The sequence below is a fragment of the Macaca nemestrina genome, chromosome 19 (genome assembly GCF_043159975.1).
Source record: "Macaca nemestrina isolate mMacNem1 chromosome 19, mMacNem.hap1, whole genome shotgun sequence".
Lineage (NCBI taxonomy): Eukaryota > Metazoa > Chordata > Mammalia > Primates > Cercopithecidae > Macaca > Macaca nemestrina.
Window position 1 is genome coordinate 81,128,299 of NC_092143.1, and position 20,633 is coordinate 81,148,931.

The 20,633-nt window shown below is 48.9% G+C and overlaps 1 long non-coding RNA gene across 3 annotated transcripts; it reads left to right on the forward strand.

The window, feature by feature from the left end:
* Window positions 1-727: 727 nt before the first annotated feature.
* Window positions 728-6,597, forward strand: LOC105478905 (uncharacterized). 3 transcript variants are annotated; one of them, XR_985585.3, is made up of 3 exons: window positions 728-880; window positions 1,785-1,932; window positions 6,015-6,597. It is a non-coding gene; the product is annotated as an uncharacterized lncRNA (long non-coding RNA). The 3 variants fall into 3 exon arrangements; XR_985586.3 differs by lacking the exon at window positions 728-880 and adding an exon at window positions 908-1,123; XR_985587.3 differs by lacking the exon at window positions 728-880 and adding an exon at window positions 1,142-1,409.
* The last annotated feature ends 14,036 nt before the right edge of the window (window positions 6,598-20,633 follow it).

A 20,633-nucleotide genomic window follows, 5' to 3' on the forward strand; every position in this document is an offset into this window, starting at 1 on the left:
GATTACAGGTGTCCGCCACTACACCTGGGCTAATTTTTGTGTTTTTAGTAGAGACAGGGTTTCGCCACATTGCTCAGGCTGGTCTCGAACTCCTGACCTCAAGTGATCCGCCCGCCTCGGCCTCCCAAAATGCCGGGATTACAGATGTGAGCCACTGCACCCTACCAACAAGATATTTTAATAATATGAATGCAACTCTGCATGTGCATGAAATGCAAAGGTGACAGGGTGTTATGAATATGTCTCCCTTCCCTCTATTTTCTAGTTACCCAGATTTCCTATTAAGAAAAAAAAATTGTCATTAGTTTCTTAACCAATGGGTTTTAAACCAAACAGACTTTCTGACATCTGTAAGATCTTGGCTTGGGCTGGCGGCCTGGGTGAGGCTGGAAGGCTCTCTGTGTGAGCTCAGGACGGCGATGGACAGGGGGGGTCCTGGCTCCAGCTCCGCCTGCAGCCTCCCCGAGCCTATCCCTCGGGCGCCGGCCTGGGCTGTCCAGGGAGAGCGGGCAAGGAACAGGGCCCCGGGCTACGTCCAGGCCGGCAGTTGGCATCAGGGGGCCCCGGGTGGGAAGACCGGTTGGGATGGGGGTGCATTGACCCGGAGAATCTGAGACGCAAGGTTTCCGGCTCTTGGCCGCTAGTGAGGAAGGCTCGAGGCCGATCCTGGCCCAAAGCAGGGCGCCGGGCCGCCGTCAGTCCTGGGAAGGGGGATTGGGAGGAGCCGGAGCGGGGCGGCCTTTCCCTGGGGCGGCGTGGAAGGGAGGCAGCACCGCCAGGCGATGAGTAGAGCTGGGCCCTGGCGGGCTGCCCCTGGGGTGTCTTGCAGCCCCTCCTGGGTCTAGGGCTGTTCCTCCGAGGTCTCGAGGTGGTCCTTCGGGTGTGTCTGGGGTCGGTCAGCCCCTCTAGAATCTGGGGGCGGCCTCCCGGGGGCCATACTGCATCACATAAGTGAAGGCAGGCAGAAGCCGGTTGGGGAGGGCCCGCGGTGCTTTTGGTGTGAAGATCTCCAGGAAGAGTGATTTTAAAAATAGCCTGACTGACGTGTAAAGAACCCTATCAAGTACCGTTTGCTGAGTCATGAGTGCCTGTTCAAGTTCCAGCCTGAGAACTGAGGGAAGGGGTGGGTAAAAAAGGACTCGCCAACGCTGCGGCGCCTCTAAGCTGGTATATACGGCCGGCCTGAAGTGGGGCAAAGGTCGCCGCCTGCGGGAAACACAGGCCCAGGCCCAGCGGCTGGCCTGAGTCTATGCGGTTTGTTTCCTTCGTAGGAAGCCCAGATATGGCACTTTCACTTTAAAGATAATAAAGAAAACGATTTTAAATGAAAATAATGTTTTTTCCCTTAAGGGGTGTTACACTTTTACTTGGATCACCTCTTGGTGTTCTATTAATAAAGAAACCCAAAAGTATGCTCTCTCTCAAGTTTTTTTTATGTAAAAAAATTTATAATTTTATTTTGTATAGAGATGAGGTCTCGCTCTGTAGCTCACACTAGGGTGCAGTGGCTCAATCGTAGCTCACTATGGGCTCCTGGGCTCAAGCCATCCTCCCTCCTAGACCTCCCAAAGTGCTGGGGTTACAGGCATAAGCCACCGCACTGGCTTCTCATATTTATCTATTGTCTGGTGCCAAAAAAAGGAGCTATTTTAACTCATCAGCATTGCAGTTAGTTTTGAAGCTGACCATCCGATAGGTGTTTATGGACAGTTCAGTCCTGGGCTATGTCATTTTGGAAATAACATGATAAAATTGTTTTTCTGATTCTATGGTTTATCTTCTAGTTGGGAAGATAACACTAGCATGTGTAATGTAACACATGACAATGGAAGATTCTACATAATTAAGGGTTAACTCTGAAATCAGAAGACAAGTTTTCCAAGACTTGGGAAGGTGGAGAGATCAGAGATCCGTGAGAGAACAAAGAATCGGGTAAGTATTCCAAGAAGACGCGCATCTTACAGTGTGGATCACATTTCTGTATGGGTGAGGTGGCTCACGCCTGTAATCCTAACACTTTCTTTTTTTTTTTTTTTTTTGAGACTGAGTCTTGCTCTGTAGCCCAGGCTGGAGTGCAGTGGTACGATCTTGGTTCACTGCAACCTCCGCCTCTAACACTTTGGGAGGCGGAGGTGGGCGGATGGCTTGAGTCCAGGAATTCAAGACCAGCCTGGGCAACATGGCAAAACCCCTTCTCAACAACAAACCCAAAATTTAGCCGGGCGTGGTGGCACATGCCTGTGGTCCCAGCTACTCAGAAGGCCGAAGTGGATTGCTTGAGCCCAGGAGGTCGAGGTTCCAGTGAGCCATGATTGCACCACTGCATTCCAGTCTTGGTGACAGAGTGAGACTGTGACTAAAAAAAAAAATCCTGAGTACTTGCTGGGTTACACTAAATGAAGCCTCCTGGTTGATAGCTGAATGCTATGTGCGTGCACACACACATACACACACACACACACACACACTTGGTAGAGACAGGGTCTCTCTATGTTGCCCAGGCTGGTCTCAAACTCCTGGGCTCAAGCAGTCCTCCACTGTGCCCGTCAATAATTCTTTTTTTTTTTTTTTTTTTTTTTTTTTACAATCTCGGCTCACTGCAAGCTCCGCCTCCCAGGTTCACATCATTCTTCTGCCTCAGCCTCCTGAGTAGCTGGGACTACAGGCACCAGCCACCAAGCCCGGCTAATGTTTTGTATTTTTAGTAGAGACAGAGTTTCAAAGTGTTGGCCAGGATGGTCTTGATCTTCTGACCTCGTGATCCACCCGCCTCGGCCTCCCAAAGTGCTGGGATCACAGGCGTGAGCCACCGCGCCTGGCCTAGTAATTATTTATATTACACATTCTTTTGGAATAATTGTTGTAGCTTCTCTCTCTTTATTGGACCCCGATAAGAGAATCACTTAGTATTAATTCTTTTGTGTTTGGCTAACATCATCATCATGATGTTGGTGAGACTCAACCGAATTGTTACAGGTGATGCAGAATTTTTTGCCCCTTAGCCCACATAGGTCTGGGTTCTTGTCTCATGACCAGAAAGAAGTAGGCACGTGGACACTCAAAGAGTAAGGTGGGAAGTTTTATTGAGTGATTAAACAACTTTTAGCGGGGAAGGGACATGGAGGTGGTCCCCTACACCAGCACAGGAAAGTTCTCAATATAGCTGAGCCCCGGGCTCACTGCAACCTCCACCTCCCGGGTTCAAGCGATTCTCATGCCTCAGCCTCCCGAGTAGCTGGGATTACAGCCATGTACCACCACGCCTGGCTAATTTTTGTATTTTTAGTAGAGACAGGGTTTTACCATGTTGGCCAGGCTGGTCTCGAACTCCTGACCTCAATTGATCTGCCTGCCTTGGCCTCCCAAAGTGCTAGGAGTACAAGCATGAGCCACCATGCCCAACTTTGGTTTTAGTTTATAATTGGTTACTAATGGCCGGGTACAGTGACTCATGCATGTAATCCCAGCACTTTGGGAGGCTGAGGCAGGTGGATCACCTGAAGTTAGGAATTTGAGACCATCCTGGCCAACATGGTGAAACCCCGTCTCTACTGAAAATACAAAAAATTTAGCAGGGCGTGGTGGTGGGTACCTGTAATCCTAGCTATTTAGGAGGCTGAGGCAGAAGCATCGCTTGAACCCAGGAGGTGGAGGTTGCAGTGAGCCCAACCGCGCCATTGCACTCGAGCCTAGACAACAAGAGCAAAACTTCGTCTCAAAGAAAGAAAAAAAAATTTGGTTACTAATGAAATAGAGATTGCCCATGCGTATATTCTCTTTGGTTAAGTGTCTGTTCAAATCTCTCACCTATTTTTCTGTTTAGTCTTTTTTTTTTTTTTTTTTTGAGCCGGAGTCTCACGCTGTTGCCCAGGCTGGAGTGCAGTGGCGCAATCTCGGCTCACTGCAAGCTCCACCTCCCGGGTTCCCGCCATTCTCCTGCCTCAGCCTCCTGAGTAGCTGGGACTACAGGCGCCCGCCACCGCGCCCGGCTAATTTTTTGTATTTTTTTTTAGTAGAGACGGGGTTTCACTGTGGTCTCGATCTCCTGACCTTGTGATCCGCCCGCCTCGGCCTCCCAAAGTGCTGGGATTACAGGCGTGAGCCACCGCGCCCGGCCTGTTTAGTCTTTTAAGAAAATTGATGTGTATGAGTTCTTTGTATATTCTGGGCACAAGCTCTTTGTCAAAAGGATGTGTTGCCCAGGCTAAGTTGGTGGTGTTACAGGAAAGGGATCTTGATCCAGACCCCAAGAGAAGGTTCTTGGTTCTTTTTTTTTTTTTTTTTTTTGAGACGGAGTCTCACTCTGTGGCCCGGGCTGGAGTGCAGTGGCGCGATCTCGGCTCACCGCAAGCTCCGCCTCCCGGGTTCACGCCATTCTCCTGCCTCAGCCTCCCGAGTAGCTGGGACTACAGGCGCCCACCACCTTGCCCGGCTAGGTTTTTTTTGTATTTTTTAGTAGAGACGGGGTTTCACTGGGTTAGCCAGGATGGTCTCGATCTCCTGACCTCGTGATCCGCCCGTCTTGGCCTCCCAAAGTGCTGGGATTACAGGCTTGAGCCACCGCGCCCGGCCGGTTCTTGGTTCTTGCGAAAGAAAGAATTCAGGGCGAGTCCACAATGCAAAGCAAAAGCAAGTTTATTAAGAAAGTAAAGGAATTGGCTGGGCGCAGTGACTCATGCCTGTAATCCCAGCACTTTGGGAGGCTGAGACGGACAGATCACGAGGTCAGGAGATTGAGACCATCCTGGCTAACACGGTGAAACCCCGTCTCTGCTAAAAAAACAAAAAATTAGCCGGGCATGGTGGCGGGCGCCTGTAGTCCCAGCTACTCAGGAGGCTGAGGCAGGAGAATAGCATGAACCCGGGAGGCAGAGCTTGCAGTGAGCTGAGATCGCACCACTGCACTCCAGCCTGGGCGACAGAGCGAGACTCCGTCTCAAATAGTTGCCCATTTTTATGGTTGTTCCTTGATGAAATGCTAAACAAGGGGTGGATTATTCATGCCTTCCCTTTTTAGACCATATAGGGTAACTTCCTGATGTCGCCATGGCATGTGTTAACTGTCATGGCGCTGGTGGGAGGGTAGCAGTGAGGACGATCAGAGGTCACTCTTGTTGCCATCTTGTTTTTGGTGGGTTCTGTCCGGCTTCTTTACTGCAACTTGTTTTATCAGCAAGGTCTTTATGACCTGTATCTTATGCTGACCCCCTGTCTCATCCTGTGACTTACAATGCCTTAACTGTCTGAGAATGCAGCCCAGTAGTCTCAGCCTCATTTCACCCAGCAACTATTCAAGATGGAGTTGCTTTGGTCCACACACCTCTGACAGTGGGGTTACATGACTGTAATCCCAGCACTTTGGAAGGCCAAGGCAGGATAATTGCTTGAGCCCAGGAGTTCAAGACCAGTCTGGGCAAGATGGTGAGACCCTGTCCCAACAAAAAATTTTTAAAAATGTATATTTAGCTGGGTGTAATGGCATGTGCCTGTAGTCCCAGCTACTGGGAAGGCTGAGTGGGGAGGATTGCTTGAGCCTGGTAGGTCAAGGATGCAGTGAGCCATGGTCATGCTACTACACTCCAGCCTGGGCAACAGAGTGAGACCCTGTCTCCAAAAAAAAAAAAATAATAATAATAATAATGAAGTACGTGTTGCCCATATCTACTCATTCATGGGTAATCTTGAAACCGCCTTTGCAAAAGTTATATCCATGAGAAATAATTATAACGGTAAGCTAAGCCAACCTAACCTCCATCTTGCCTTTCCCTTAATTATTCCCAGATTATTGGGCTAAGCTAACTTTGGAAGACCTTTCAGCTACAGTTTAAATGAGAATAGGCCTTGCCCAAAACTCAGCTGCTTTTGTAAAGCTAATTGGAGGCCATCACGCTGAGAGAGGACAGGAGGCTGGGTCCTACTAAGTTATTCAGAGGTTATAAAAACATGATACATCCCCAGTTACTCCTCCAAATAACACCACTCTCGAAGACTGACCTTTCGAGATCTCTTTTCAGGTGTTTTGCATGTCTGACACCCATGGCTCCACCTGGAGGACAACCCTCACTCCTGTGGCCACACCTAGAATCGACCAGCCCACAGGAGGACTGCTTCAACCCGCTATGATTTCATCTCTGCCCCAGCCAATCAGCAGCAAGCACCTGCTACCTAGCACTCCTCTCCCCCACGCTGCTTTCCCCAAACCGCCTTTGAAAAACCCCTAATCTGGTGGGATGTGGTGGCTCACGCCTGTAATCCCAGCACTTTGGGAGGCTGAGGCGGGCAGATCACCAGGTCAGGAGTTCAAGACCAGCCTAACCAACATGGTGAAACCCTGTCTCTACTAAAAATATAAAAATTAGCTGGGTATGGTGGCACGCGCCTCTAATCTCAGCTACTCTGGAGGCTGAGGCAGGAGAATCACTTGAACCTGGAAGGCGGAGGTTACAGTGAGCCCTGTGGGTGACAGAGTAAGACTTTATCTCAAAAAAGAAACAGAAAAACCCCTAATCTACAAGCTTTGAATGAGATGATTTGAGTACCAGTTCCATCTCCCACGTGTTATGGCCAGCCCTGTGTCTATTAAACTCTCCACTACAATGCTGTTTTTTTTGTGTGTTTTTCTGAGACAGAATTTTGGTCTGTCACCCAGGCTGGAGTGCAGTGGCACAAACTGGGCTCATTGCAACCTCCACCTCTTGAGTTCAAGCAATTCCCATGCCTCAGCCTGCCGAGTAGCTGGAATTACAGGCGTGTGCCACCACGCCCAGCTAACTTTTGTATTTTTAGCAGAGACGGGGTTTCACCATGTTGGCCAGGCCGGTCTCGAACTCCTGACCTCATGATCCCCCCGCCTTGGCGTCAGCCTCCCGAAGTGCTGGGATGACAGGCGTGAGCCCCCGTGCCCGGCTGTAGTCTGTCTTTATGCAGCGAAGAACCCCTCAGGTGGTTACAAATTTTTCTCTTCACAACTTTCAGTGTTTTCAGATTCCTTGCAATGAACATATATTTATATTTTAAAATATATTTTAAAAGTAAAGTTTTGCCAGGTGCAGTGGCTTACGCCTGTAATCCCAGCACTCTGGGAGGCCGAGGCAGGTGGATCACTTGAGGCCAGGAGTTGGAGACCAGACTGGCCAACATGGTGAAACCCCATCTCTACTAAGAGTACAAAAATTAGCCAGGCATAGTGGCACATGCCTGTAATTCCAGCTACTCAGGAGGCTGAGGCAGGGGAATCATTTGAACCTGGGAGGCGGAGGCTGCAGTGAACCAACATCATGTTATTGCACTCCAGCCTGGGTGACAGAGGGAGACTCAGTCTCAAAAAAAAAGTAAAGTTTTGCTGGGGGTGGTGGCTTACGCTTGTAATCCCAGCACTTTGGGAGGCCGAGGTGGACAGATCGCGAGGTCAAGAGATCAAGACCATCCTGGCCAACATGGTGAAACCCCGTCTCTACTAAAAATACAAAAATTAGCTGGGTGTGGTGGTGAGCACCTGTAGTCCCAGCTACTTGGGAGGCTGAGGCAGGAAAATCGGTTGAACCTGGGAGGTAGAGGTTGCCGTGAGCTGAGATCGCACCGTTGCACTCCAGCCTGGTGACGGAGCGAGTCTCAAAAAAAAAAAAAAAAAAAAAAATAGGGGCTGGGCACAGTGGCTCACACCTGTAATCCCAGCACTTTGGGAGGCCGAGATGGGCCGATCACGAGGTCAGGAGTTTGAGACCAGCCTGACCAACATGGTGAAACTCCATCTCTACTAAAAATGCAAAAATCAGCTGGGCCTGGTGGTGCACGCCTGTAATCCCAGCTACTTGGGAGGCTGAGGCAGGAGAATCACTTGAACTTGGGAGGCAGAGGTTGCAGTGAGCCAAGATCGCGCCATTGCACTGCAGTCTGGGCAAAAGAGTAAGACTCCGTCTCAAAAAAATCAATAAATATGGCCGGGCGCGGTGGCTCAAGCCTGTAATCCCAGCACTTTGGGAGGCCGAGGCGGGCGGATCACAAGGTCAGGAGATCGAGACCACAGTGAAACCCCGTCTCTACTAAAAATACAAAAAATTAGCCGGGCGCGGTGGCAGGCGCCTGTAGTCCTAGCTACTCAGGAGGCTGAGGCAGGAGAATGGCGTGAACCCAGGAGGCGGAGCTTGCAGTGAGCCGAGATCGCGCCACTGCACTCCAGCCTGGGCAACAGCGTGAGACTCCGTCTCAAAAAAAAAAAAAAAAAAAAAAAAAAAATCAATAAATATTTAGTGGCAGTTGGATATAAGAAGCAGACTACAGAGGGTTAAAACATGGATGGGGGTTTGGGATGGAAAGCAGTAGGTGTTGGCAAGACAGCCGTTGGACAAAATTATTCATTGACCTGAACATTCTCAATTCTTGTTTCTTTGGAAACTTACAAAGGCAGATATTTAACATGCTTTAATTAATAAAGTTCTTTTGCACTTTTGAAGAATGTTCTGTGGATAACACATTCCATCCTCTGCCTTCCCAGTGTGGGCTGCCTCTGGCCTAGAAATGCAAATGTTTGCTTGTTCATAAAAAAATGCGAACCCGAGGGCTTCAAAATGTGAGCAAGAGCTGGCGCGGTGGCTCAAGCCTATAATCCCAGCACTTTGGGAGGCCGAGGCGGGCGGATCACAAGGTCAGGAGATCAAGACCATCCTGGCTAACACGGTGAAACTCCATCTCTACTAAAAATGCAAAAGATTAGCCGGGCGTGGTGGCGGCGCCTGTAGTCCCAGCTACTGAGGAGGCTGAGGCAGGAGAATGGCATGAGCCCGAGAGGTGGAGCTTGCAGTGAGCCGAGTTGGCACCACTGCCCTCCGGCCTGGGCGACAGAGCGAGACTCCGTCTCAAAAAAAAAAAAAAAATGTGAGCAAGAACATCGTATTTGTTTGCAAGCAGTTAGCAAAGCAGCAGAAACATTGGCTGCCTCCAGTAATCATTACCCCCTTCCCTGCGGTGTCCTTCAGAAACCATTTACCTGTAATTTGTTAGGAGACAGCTCTGAGCTTCTCATTATGGGCCCTTCCCTAATTATTCCACCAGATCATCAAAACATTTTCAGATATTCTAATTGTTGGTACTTTGTCATCCTTTGGGACTTTTTTTTTTTTTTTTTTTACTTGAGACGGAGTCTCACGCTGTCGCCCAGGCTGGAGTGCAGTGGCGCGATCCCGGCTCACTGCAAGCTCCGCCTCCCGGGTTCCCGCCATTCTCCTGCCTCAGCCTCCTGAGTAGCTGGGACCACAGGCGCCCGCCACCGCGCCAGGCCAATTTTTTGTATTTTCAGTAGAGACAGGGTTTCACTGTGGTCTCGATCTCCTGACCTTGTGATCCGCCCGCCTCGGCCTCCCAAAGTGCTGGGATTACAGGCTTGAGCCACCGCGCCCGGCCATCCTTTGGGACTTAATCTAAAACTCTGTCATGAAATAATTTTCTTTTTCAGAGCTAAAAATGTTGCGAATGGAACCATGTTACCGGTGAGGTAATATATGCTTCTAAACCATTTAACATGAGAAGTAAATTAAAAAGCCTCCAGATTTTATCTTTCCTAGTCAGCCTCTCTTGGAATCCCACGAATGATTTCTTTCCTAACTAAACGCCTTACCTGGTTAGGATCTATGTTCAATTGTCACATGAAGAGGAAACAGATTTTGATACGGACTTGGTCACTGTTGGGCCTTCCCATCGCAGCAGAGGGAACACTTGCGCCATCTGCTGGGGATATTGCTGATCATTTTATAATTTCATGAGGTAATGGCCTTGATTCAAGTGAGTTCACAACCTGGTCACTTTCTTTCTTTTTTTTTTTTTTTTTTTTTTGAGACGGAGTCTCGCTGTGTCGCCCAGGCTGGAGTGCAGTGGCCGGACCTCAGCTCACTGCAAGCTCTGCCTCCCGGGTTTTTACGCCATTCTCCTGCCTCAGCCTCCCGAGTAGCCGGGACTACAGGCGCCCGCCACCTCGCCCAGCTAGTTTTTTGTATTTTTTAGTAGAGACGGGGTTTCACCGTGTTAGCCAGGATGGTCTCGAACTCCTGACCTCGTGATCCGCCCGTCTCGGCCTCCCAAAGTGCTGGGATTACAGGCTTGAGCCACCGCGCCCGGCCCTCAAACCTGATCACTTTCAATATCTCTGACTGACAGGTATTTGCTCTGAGACTCTCTGTCATTAGATTATGTTTCAGAGTATAATTTACTTTTCCTTTTAGTAGATAAAAATAATTTTAAGCCAAAATATGCAGAGTTATCCCAGTCACTGTCTACTGTCACGCCAAAGGATGCCTAAGGAGGGTTTAAATAATAGAGTTGAAAAATAGCTAATTTCTTTCTTTCTTTTTCTTTCCTTCTTTTTTTTTCTTTTTTTGAGACGGAGTTTCGCTCTTGTTGTGCAGGCTGGAGTGCAATGGCACCATCTCCGTTCACCGCAACCTCTGCCCCCAGGGTTGAAGCAATTCTCCTGCCTCAGCCTCCCAAGTAGCTGGGATTACAGGAGCCCACCACCACGCCCGGCTTATTCTTTTGTATTTTTAGTAGAGATGGGGTTTCACCATATTGGCCAGGCTGGTCCTGAACTCCAGACCTCAGGTGATCCACTCGCCTCAGCCTCCCAAGGTGCTGGGATTACAGGCGTGAGCCACCAAGCCCTGCCGAAAAATAGTTAATTTCTTTAGGGCAATCACAGTGGCGCATGCGTGCGCGCTTGTGTGTGTGTGTGTGTGTGTGTGTGTGTGTGTGTGCGCGCGCGCGCGTGCGTACTTTGCCCTCAAACTGATATCACTGACTTCTTTCCTTCTTCCCCTTTTGTTTCTTCTCCTTGCTTTGTTTTGCTCTTTCCATTCTCCCTCCTTCCCCCTCTTCTTCTTCTCCTCTTCCTTTCCCTTTTCTTTTTTTTTTTTAGAGATGGGAACATGCTCTGTTGCCCAGGCTTGAGTGTAGTGGCTAGTTACAGGTGCGATCATAGCTCACTGCAGCCTCAAACTCCTGACTCCCACTTCAGCCTCCTGAGCAGCTGGGACTACAGACATCTGCCACTGAACCTGACTTTCTCTGTTTTCTAATTATCAAAAAACATTGACTCGGAATCTTGTCTCCAAGTTACACTATGGTCTCTAGAACAAGACCCATGAGTGAAATAGCTCTATGTATATTCTGTTAGCAAGCTTTGCAAGCTTAAAAATCATAGCAGAAGACAGCGATATGCCCTGGGGGAGGAAGATTGGCCAGACAGCTCAGTGTTCTTGGGTGCTGGGCTCAGAATTGGCCAGGTTGTTGGGGCCTCTACTCTCTGGAGAGCTGGAAAGGGTAGAATCAGGGCCTGGGCTTAGAGTGTGCACCCTAGGTCTAGGATTTGTCTTCAGGAACAATTATTTTCTTGACAACTGTCTGGTCTGCTTTCTGCTGAGTCCTGGAACCCTGCATTGCCACCTGCATTCCTGCTCCTCCCCAGCCGTGGTCCCACACCTGCACTCTAGGCCCCTCCACCCCTCCCCTGGGAAGCGCCCTCACTGTGTGGTGGTCTGGACCGTTTGACTTATTGGCCTGGTGATCCCGGCTTTCAACCCCTGGGCCCCAGCCTGGCCTGCCCATGGCTGAAATCCGCCAGCTCTGCCTTCTCAGGGGAGGTTTTTTTTTTATTTTTTGAGATGGAGTCTCACTCTCTCACTCAGGCTGGAGGGCAGTGGTACAATCTCGGCTCACTGCAACCTCCACCTCCTGGGTTCAAGCAGTTCTCCTGCCTCAGCCTCCCGAGTAGCTGGGACTACAGGTGCATGCCACCATGCCCTGCGAACTCAGTAGAGGATTTGACAGTAAGTTGATTCTGGGCTCATTACTTTCTTTGCTTGGTTACAGCTGGAGCCAGCTTGTTCCAACAGTTAGTAACTTTACATCTTTGATTTTCCTTGGGATGTGACTGCAATGTTTCCACAGTTACGGTTCCAGTGCAGAAACTTATGAAAATTGCTTTGTCTAATATGAACTGGAAACCAGTGAACTCATTTCTTTTTTTCTTTTCTTTTTTTTTTTTTTTTTTGAGATAGAGTCTTGCTCTGTCGCCCAGGCTGGAGTGTAGTGGTATGATCTCGACTGATTGAAACCTTCGCTTCCCAGGTTCAAGTCATTCTCCTGCCTCAGCCTCCCGAGTAGCTGGGATTACAGGTGTGTGCCACCACGCCTGGCTAATTTTTGTAGTTTTGGTAGAGATGGGGTTTCACCATGTTGGCCAGGATGGTCTCGATCTCTTGACCTTGTCGTCTGCCCGCCTCGGCCTCCCAAAGTGCTATGATTACAGGCGTGAGCCACGGCGCCCGGCCTGGTGAACTAATTTCATAAGCTACAGACCTGCTTCTTTATAGAGTGAGTTCGAATGATGTCGGGGAAGTGATCAGCACCTGGATCACAGAGGAGTCAGGACTCTGCTTACTTCGTGCTCATGGAGTTGGGAAATTTTAGCACCTTCAGTTGTTGCTACACAGACGGAATGTGATGACACCTCTACTCTTGATAGGTTTTAGAGATAATATTGGAGTATCTCTGTGTTAAAATCAAAAGCAATCTTTTTGTCTTATATTTATTTTGTAAAGTTACAAAAATAATTTTAAATACTATCAACTGAGACTATTCGCTCTTCAGAGGAAATTGTTCCAGTTTTTCTTGAAGGTCCTTACTTTATTCTTCTATTCTTCTTTTCCTTTTCTATTCTATTCTATTTTATTCTATTCTATTCTATTGTATTTTATTTTTGAGATGGAGTCTTGCTCTGCCATCCAGGTGGAGTGCAGTGGCACAATCTCAGCTCACTGCAACCTCTGCCTCCCGGGTTCAAGCGATTCTCCTACCTCAGCCTCCGAGTAGCTGGGACTGCAGGCACATGCCATCATGCCCAGATAATTTTTTGTATTTTTAGTAGAGATGGAGTTTCACCGTGTTAGCCAGGATGGTGTCAATCTCCTGACCTTGTGATCCGCCTGCCTCAGCCTCCCAAAGTGCTGGGATTAAAGGCGTCAGCCACTGTGCCTGGCCTCCGTTTTGCTCTTGTTGCCCAGGCTGGAGTACAATGGCGCGATCTCAGCTCACTGCAACTTCTGCCTCCCGGGTTCAAGCCATTCTTCTGCCTCAGCCTCCTGAGTAGCTGAGATTACAGGCACTGCCACCACGCCCAGCTAATTTTTGGTATTTTTAGTACAGATAGGGTTTCACCATGTTGGCCAGGCTGGTGTCAAACTCCTGACCTTAGGAGATCCACCCACCTCGGCCTCCCAAAGTGCTGGGATTGCGGGCACGAGCCACCGCGCCTAGTACCTTCTGTCTTTTTTTCAAAATGATACCTACTATTGTTTGAGCAAGTGTTTTGGCAGCCAGCTATGCTGCATTTATTTTGCTAAGGTACAGACAGTCCATTACACTAGATATTGCTATAATTATACATAATTACTACAACAAATTAAATAAACTAAAACTTTAAAGGCATTAAAACACAAGACAGTACTTTCTCTGAATTGGTGGTGATGGCAATAGTAAAGGAACAGGTTGGGTGTGGTGGCTCACACCAGCATTTTGGGAGGCTGAGGCGGGCGGATGCCTTGAACCCAGGAGTTTGAGACCAGCCTGGACAACATGGTGAAACTCTGTGTCTACAGGGGACACAAAAAAATTAGCCAGGTATGATGGCGTGCACCTGTAGTCCCAGCTACTCAGGAGGCTGAGGTGGGGGGATTGCTTGTGCCTGAGAGGTCGAGGCTACAGTGAGCTGAGATGGTGCCACTGCACTTCAGCCTGAGTGATGGAGTGAGACCCTGTCACAAAAGAAAAAAAAAGAAAGTAGAGAAATATAAAGAATCTTGGAGGTTTCCAAAATTTTCTTCTGAAATTTGAGTGGTTGACCAGGCGTGGTAGCTTATGCCTGTGATCGCAGCACTCTGGGAGGCCGAGCTGGGTGGATCACCTGAGGTCAGGAGTTCGAGACCAGCCTGGCCAACATGGTGAAACCCTGTGTCTACTAAAAATACAAAAATATTAGCCAGGCATGGTGGCACATGCCTATATTTCCAGATATTCAGAAGGCTGAGGCAGGAGAATCACTTGAACCCGGGAGGTGGAGGTTGCAGTGAGCTGAGATTGCACCACTGCACTCCACCCTGGGTGACAGAGCGAGACTCTGTCTCAAAAGAAAAAAAAAAAATTCAGTGGTTGAAATGTTACAATAATATACATTGACACAAAGACTGGGTAGTATATTAGTCAAAAGTCACAAGTACCAGTTCTCACCCTTACTAGCTGTGTGACCTTGGATAGTTTACTTAATGGTTCTAAGCTTTAGTAAGTGCTCAATAAATGTTACCTAAACTGGAAGCAGGCTGGGCACAGTGGCTCACGCCTGTAACCCCAGCACTTTGGGAGGCCAATTCAGGAGGATGGCTTGAGCCCAGGAGTTCAAGACCAGCCTGGGCAACATAGTGAGACTCTGTGTCTGCAAAAAATTCTAAAAAGTATTTAAATGTGGTGGCACATTTCTGTAATCACAGTGCTTTGAGAGGCAGAGTTAGGAGGATCACTTGAGCCCAGGAGGTTGAGGCTGCAGTGAGCTATGATCATGCCACTGCCTTCCAGCCCAAGTGACAGAGGAAGACACTAGCTTAAAAAAAAAAAAAAAAAAAGAAAGAAAATTAGTTTCAGGTTCCCTTCCCCTCCTGTAATATGTATTGCGGTAACCAGCCTCTGCATAGCATAACCAGTGATCCCAGCCTCCTGATATTCATGTCCTGTGTAGATCCCTCCCATGCTTTATCAGAGTTGGTCTGTGTGGCCAGTAGAATATTGTAGAAGTAATGTGTGTCACTTCAGAGATGGGGCTATAAAAGCCTGTGGCTTCTGCCATCTTGGGGAGACGTTCATGCTGCCAATGGAGAGGCCCACTTGGCAAGAAGTCCTTTCTGGAGCAGCAGGGTACCCAGCCAGCAGCTGAGGGGAGCTGCGACATACCAGCAACCCTGTGGATGAGCGTGGCAGCAGGGCCTGCAGGTCCAGGTGGTGCAGCCTGGCTCACAGCTTAGCTGCAACCTCAGGAAAGACCTGCACCAGGTGCCCCAGTGAAGCCAGTTCTGAATTCCAAACACTCAGAAGCTGAGAGATCATAGCGGTTTGCTAATACAATAATTCACATATCCACACACCTATGATCCTAGCCTTGCTATCCTCTGGGGAAAATAGCCCTTTTTTTTTTTTTTTTTTGAGACAGAGTCCTGCAGTGTTGCCTGGGCTGGAGTGCAGTGGCACAAACTCAGCTCGCTGCAAACTCCACCTCCCAGGTTCAAGCGATTCTCCTGCCTCAGCCTCCCGAGTAGCTGGGATTACAGGTGCCCGCCACCACGCCCGGCTAATTTTTTATATTTTTAGTAGAGACAGTGTTTCACTATGTTGACCAGGCTGATCTCGAACTCCTGACCTCATGATCCACCTGCCTTGGCCTCCCAAAGTGCTGGGATTACAGGCGTGAGCCACTGTGCCTGGCTGCCCCCCCTTTTTTTTTTTTAAGCTGAGTTATTTCATCTAAGACATGCATTGCAGTGAGCCTGACCCTAGGCAATGTGCATCCTTTTTTCTTTCTTAATTGCCTTAAATAGTGGTTCATCTTACAGTTCATGATGTCTTAGATTTGAGGAAATAGTAAATCATATCAGTTATATGATCAAACTTTTTTTCTTTCTGAACCATATTTCCTTACACTGTGAACATTTTTGTATTTGGAATGAATGACTGGGTATCTGTAACAAAGATGCATAGGCACGTTTGACACTCTGAGGGATTTCAGCATTTACTGACCGATTGTGAGACCACATTATCATTGTGAGTTTTTCTACATTGAAGGAGCCTACATATTTATAGGTTTTCATTCACCATTCCTGACTCTCCCTTATAATATCCTTTATCACACTCTTTTGTAATAGTGTTGAGTTTTTGTTTGTTTGTTTGTTTGAGACAGAGTCTTGCTCTGTCACCCAGGCTGGAGTGCAGTGGTGCCATCTTGGCTCACAGCAACCTCCACCTCCCAGGTTCAAGCGATTCTCCTGCCTCAGCCTTTGGAGTAGCTGGGATTACAGGCATGCACCACCATACCTGGCTAATTTTTGTACTTTTTGTAGAGATGGGGTTTCACCATATTGGTCAGGCTAGTCTCAAACTCTTGACCTCAAGGGATCTGCCCGCCTCGGCTTCCCAAAGTGCTGAGATTACAGGCGTGAGCCACCTGGCCTGGTCTTACAATGTTGAGTCTTTAGGCCTCGGAAGCAGGCCTCAGGAAACAGAATCTCTCTGAATTTCTCCTGCCCAAGGCGGGACTCGAATCTGACTGTGGTTCATAAGACTCTCATTGCAGACAGAGTCCTGTCCCACACCCTAGAGAAAGGAATGCTCCATGGAGAGGCCGACAAAGACCTGAACAGCTGAGCCTTGCTGGGTTTTCCTACTCAGTCTGTTAGTATTAGATCATTCCCCTTGTATCCAATTGCATTTCTACACAGTTGTCCTCAATCACGCCTATTCAATAATGTCTCCATAAAAGGCTCAAGAGGACTGGGTTCTGAGAGCTTCCAGATCGCTGAGCACGTGGTGGTTCCTGAAGGGTGGCGCCCCTGGGGAGGGCATGGAAGCTCCACGTCCCTTCCCACATGCCTCGCCCTATGCAGCTCTTCATCTGTATCCTTTGCAATATCCTTTACAGTAAACCAGCGAACGTAAGTGTTTCCATGAGTTTTGTGAGTCATTCTAACAAATCAGTTAAACCCACGGAGGGGGTGTGGGAACCCCAATTTATAACTGGTCGGCCAGAAGCACAGGTTACAGCCTGGGGCTTCTGATTGACATCAGAAGTGGGACAGGCATGGGGACTGAGGCCTCAACCTGTGGAATCTGACGCTGTCTCCAGGTACAGAGTGTCAGAACTGAGTTGAACTGGAGGACACCCAGGTGGTGTCCATGCAGAACGACTTGCGTGTGGGGAATCCCCCTCCACATTTGCTCACAGAAGACTTCTGTGTTGATTGTTCTTGAGTGAGGCACTCGGAAAAGCACTAGGAACGAGTGTGTTTTTTCTGCCCAGAGCCTGTTTACGAATCACCTGAGTGTGCAGTGACTTTATGCTCATGGCTTATAAATCCCATCCACCAATCACTGATAGGCTGGTCATTTAAATCACGGGACTGAATGCAGCCTGCGGGAGGATGTCCCCATGTGTGTTCCCCTCCCACATCCCAAGTAGCTGTCAGTGTCAGAAGTGGTACAAGGTGAGAGGGGGAAGGAGGAGGAGGAAGGGAGTAAAAATGAGGTGCTTCAGAATTTCCCCAACATAACCAGAGGGTGGTTTGGTAGCAGGGGAAATTTGGGTATCTGGAATCAGACCTCTTTATCTGGGCATGGTGGCACAAGTCTGTAGTCCCAGCTACTTGGGAGGCTGAGGTGGGAGGATTGCTTGAGCCTGGGAAATGGAGGCTGCAGTGGCTGTGATCGCACCACTGCACTCCAGCCTGGAAGACAGAGTGAGACCCTGGTTCAACAACAACAACAAAACCAGAACTAGACTCTTGAGTGTTTATGTAAAACGAATGCAGATCATGAATATTTTCATAATACATTTACTGGGTCACTGAAGAATTAAGGCGTATATTAACTACAGAGCATGATCTAACAGAACAATCACAGCTCCATGTGCCCCTCCCTTACCTTCCCCTCCTTCCCTCCCTTCCTCCCTCCCTCTCTCTCTCCCTTGACAAACTCTTGCTCTGTTGCCCCAGCTGGAGTGCAGTGGCGTCATCTCGGCCCACTGTAATCTCTATCTCCCAGGTTCAGGCAATTCTGCCTCAGCTTCCCAAGTAGCTGGGATTATCATCACGTGCCACCACACCTGGCTAATTTTTTTTGTATTTTCCATAGAGACGGGGTATCACCATGTTGGCCAGGTTGGTTTCCAACTCCTGACCTCAAGTGATTCGCCTGCCTCGGCCCCCCAAAGTGCCAGGATTACATGTGTGAGCCACCATGCCCGGCCTGTATCATTATTTCTGCTTTGTGAATGCCTCACAGATTCCTCCCATACTGGAATTAAGTAAACTCCTTAATCTCAGAAGGGCTGTGCAAGTCAATGAGTCACTTGCAGATTCTCATCTGGAAATGATCCGGTGTCTTAGAACTTTCACCACTGGCCGGGAGCAGTGGCTCACGCTTGTAATCTCAGCACTTTGGGAGGCTGACGGCGTGTGGATCACCTGAGGTTAGGAGTTCGAGACCAGCTTGACCAACATGGTGAAACTCTGTCTCTACTAAAAATACAAAAAATTAACCAGGCATGGTGGCACATGTCTGTAATCCCAGCTACTCAGGAGGCTGAGACAGGAGAATTGCTTGAGCCCAGGAGTCGGAGGTTGCAGTGAGCCAAGCTCGTGCCGCTGCACTCCAGCCTCAGAAACAGGGCGAGACTCTGTCTCGAGAAAGAAAAAGGAAACCCATGGGTGCTGCGCGGCTTCCTGGCCGACTTGTTTCTGGGCGAGAGCGAACAGTGGGGAGTGAGCAGCACGAGAGGGCGGACCACAGCCCGCACCGCCTAACGACGCGTCTTCATACTAGGGCTCCCTTTTTATTTTATCTCCATTGCCCATTGCCCTAAGAAGGTAACTTTGGTTAGGGTCTTTTGTTTGTTTGTTTGTTTTTAGACGGAGTTTTGCTCTTGTTGCGCAGGCTGGAGTGCAATGGCGCGATCTTAGCTCACCGTAACCTCCGCCTCCCAGGTTCAAGCGATTCTCCCGCTTCAGCCTCCCAAGTAGCTGGGATTACAGGCACGCACCATCACGCCCGGCTAATTTTGTATTTTTAGTAGAAACGGGGGTTTCACCATGTTGGTCAGGCTGGTCTCGAACTCGCAACCTCAGGTGATCTGCCTGCCTCGGCCTCCCAAAATGCTGGGATTCCAGGCATGAGCCACTGCGCCCGGCCTTGTTATGGTCTTTTAACCAACCCTGCAATCCCTGCTCCATAATGCCTCCCTGCCAAGCTTCCTGAGCTGCTGTCTTTACTGTTAGATGCTGGGGAAGGCAGAATAGTGCCCCCCAGATAGCCAGGTCCAACTCCCCAGGACCTGTGAATATGTTACCTTTCATGGCAAAAGGGAATCAGGATTGTAGATGGAATTGATGTTGCTGTGGAATAACAAGAAAGATATTTGGTGGCTGTCCCTGGTTTCTGACACAAAGCTCTAAACCCTTGGAATTTTGAGAGAGAGAGTGTTAAAAGCCTCTTTTGTTTTAATGAGGCAACTCTTGTACTTAGCTTCAGGGTGGGAGCTGGCTGCCAGAAAGACCAGGCTTGATTAGAAGATCAGCATTTCCTGCACCCTTCCCCCAACCTCCAGGGAAGGGAGAGTGGCTGAAAATTGAGTTGATCACCAGTGGCTACAGTCAAACCTATGGACTGAAGCCTCCATAGAAACCCCTAAATGATGGGGTTCTGCTAAGTTGGCAAACACATCCTCATCCCAGAGGGTGGTACACCCCATCTTGACTGAGGCAGTGGCTTCTGCACTCGGGACATACCTTGTCGTGGGTACTTCTTCATCTGGTTGTTCATTTGTACCCTTTATAATAAACCGTAAGAGTAAGCTCAGCTTTTCCTGAGTTCTATGAGTCATTCTAGCAAATTATTTAACCTTGGGGTAATGAGGTAGTTGAAACCTCTTTGTAGGAACTTTCCTTTGTAGGTCAATCAGCAGCAGTTAGGCTAACCTGGCAACCCAGTACTTTCTTTGTTGTCTAAGTGAGGACAGTCTTGTGGGACCGTGGAGTCACACAAAAATTCTAGGTAGTGTCAGAAAGGAATTGAATTGTAGGACACCAAGTTGGCATCAGAGAGTTGGAGAAGTGGTGTTGGAAAAGACACGTTTGATGTCAAGAGGAAGAAACCCCCCCCCCCTTTTTTTTGTTTTGAGATGGAGTTTCACTCTTGTTTCCCAGGCTGGAGTACAGTAGTGCAATCTCGGCTCACTGCAACCTCTGTCCCCCGGGTTCAAGTGATTCTCCTGCCTCAGCCTCCCGAGTAGCTGGGATTGCAGGTGCCCGCCACCACGCCCGGCTAATTTTTTGTATTTTTTTTAGTAGAGACGGAGTTTCACTGTGTTAGCCAGGATGGTCTCGATCTCCTGACCTCGTGATCCACCACCTTGGCCTCCCAAAGTGCTGGGATTATAGGTGTGAGCCACCGTGCCTGGCCACCAGTGTTTTCAAAAATGCTATTTATTGGCTGGGCGCGGTGGCTCAAGCCTGTAATCCCAGCACTTTAGGAGGCCGAGACGGGCGGATCACGAGGTCAGGAGATCGAGATCATCCTGGCGAACACGGTGAAACCCTGTCTCTACTAAAAAATACAAAAAACTAGCCGGGCGAGGTGGCGGGCGCCTGTAGTCCCAGCTACTCGGGAGGCTGAGGCAGGAGAATGGCGTGAACCCGGGGGGCGGAGCTTGCAGTGAGCTGAGATCCGGCCACTGCACTCCAGCCTGGGTGACAGAGCGAGACTCCGTCTCAAAAAAAAAAAAAAAAAGCCATTTATTTATGTAAAAGTTTGTCTTAATCGTGACCCAAACAAGGTCC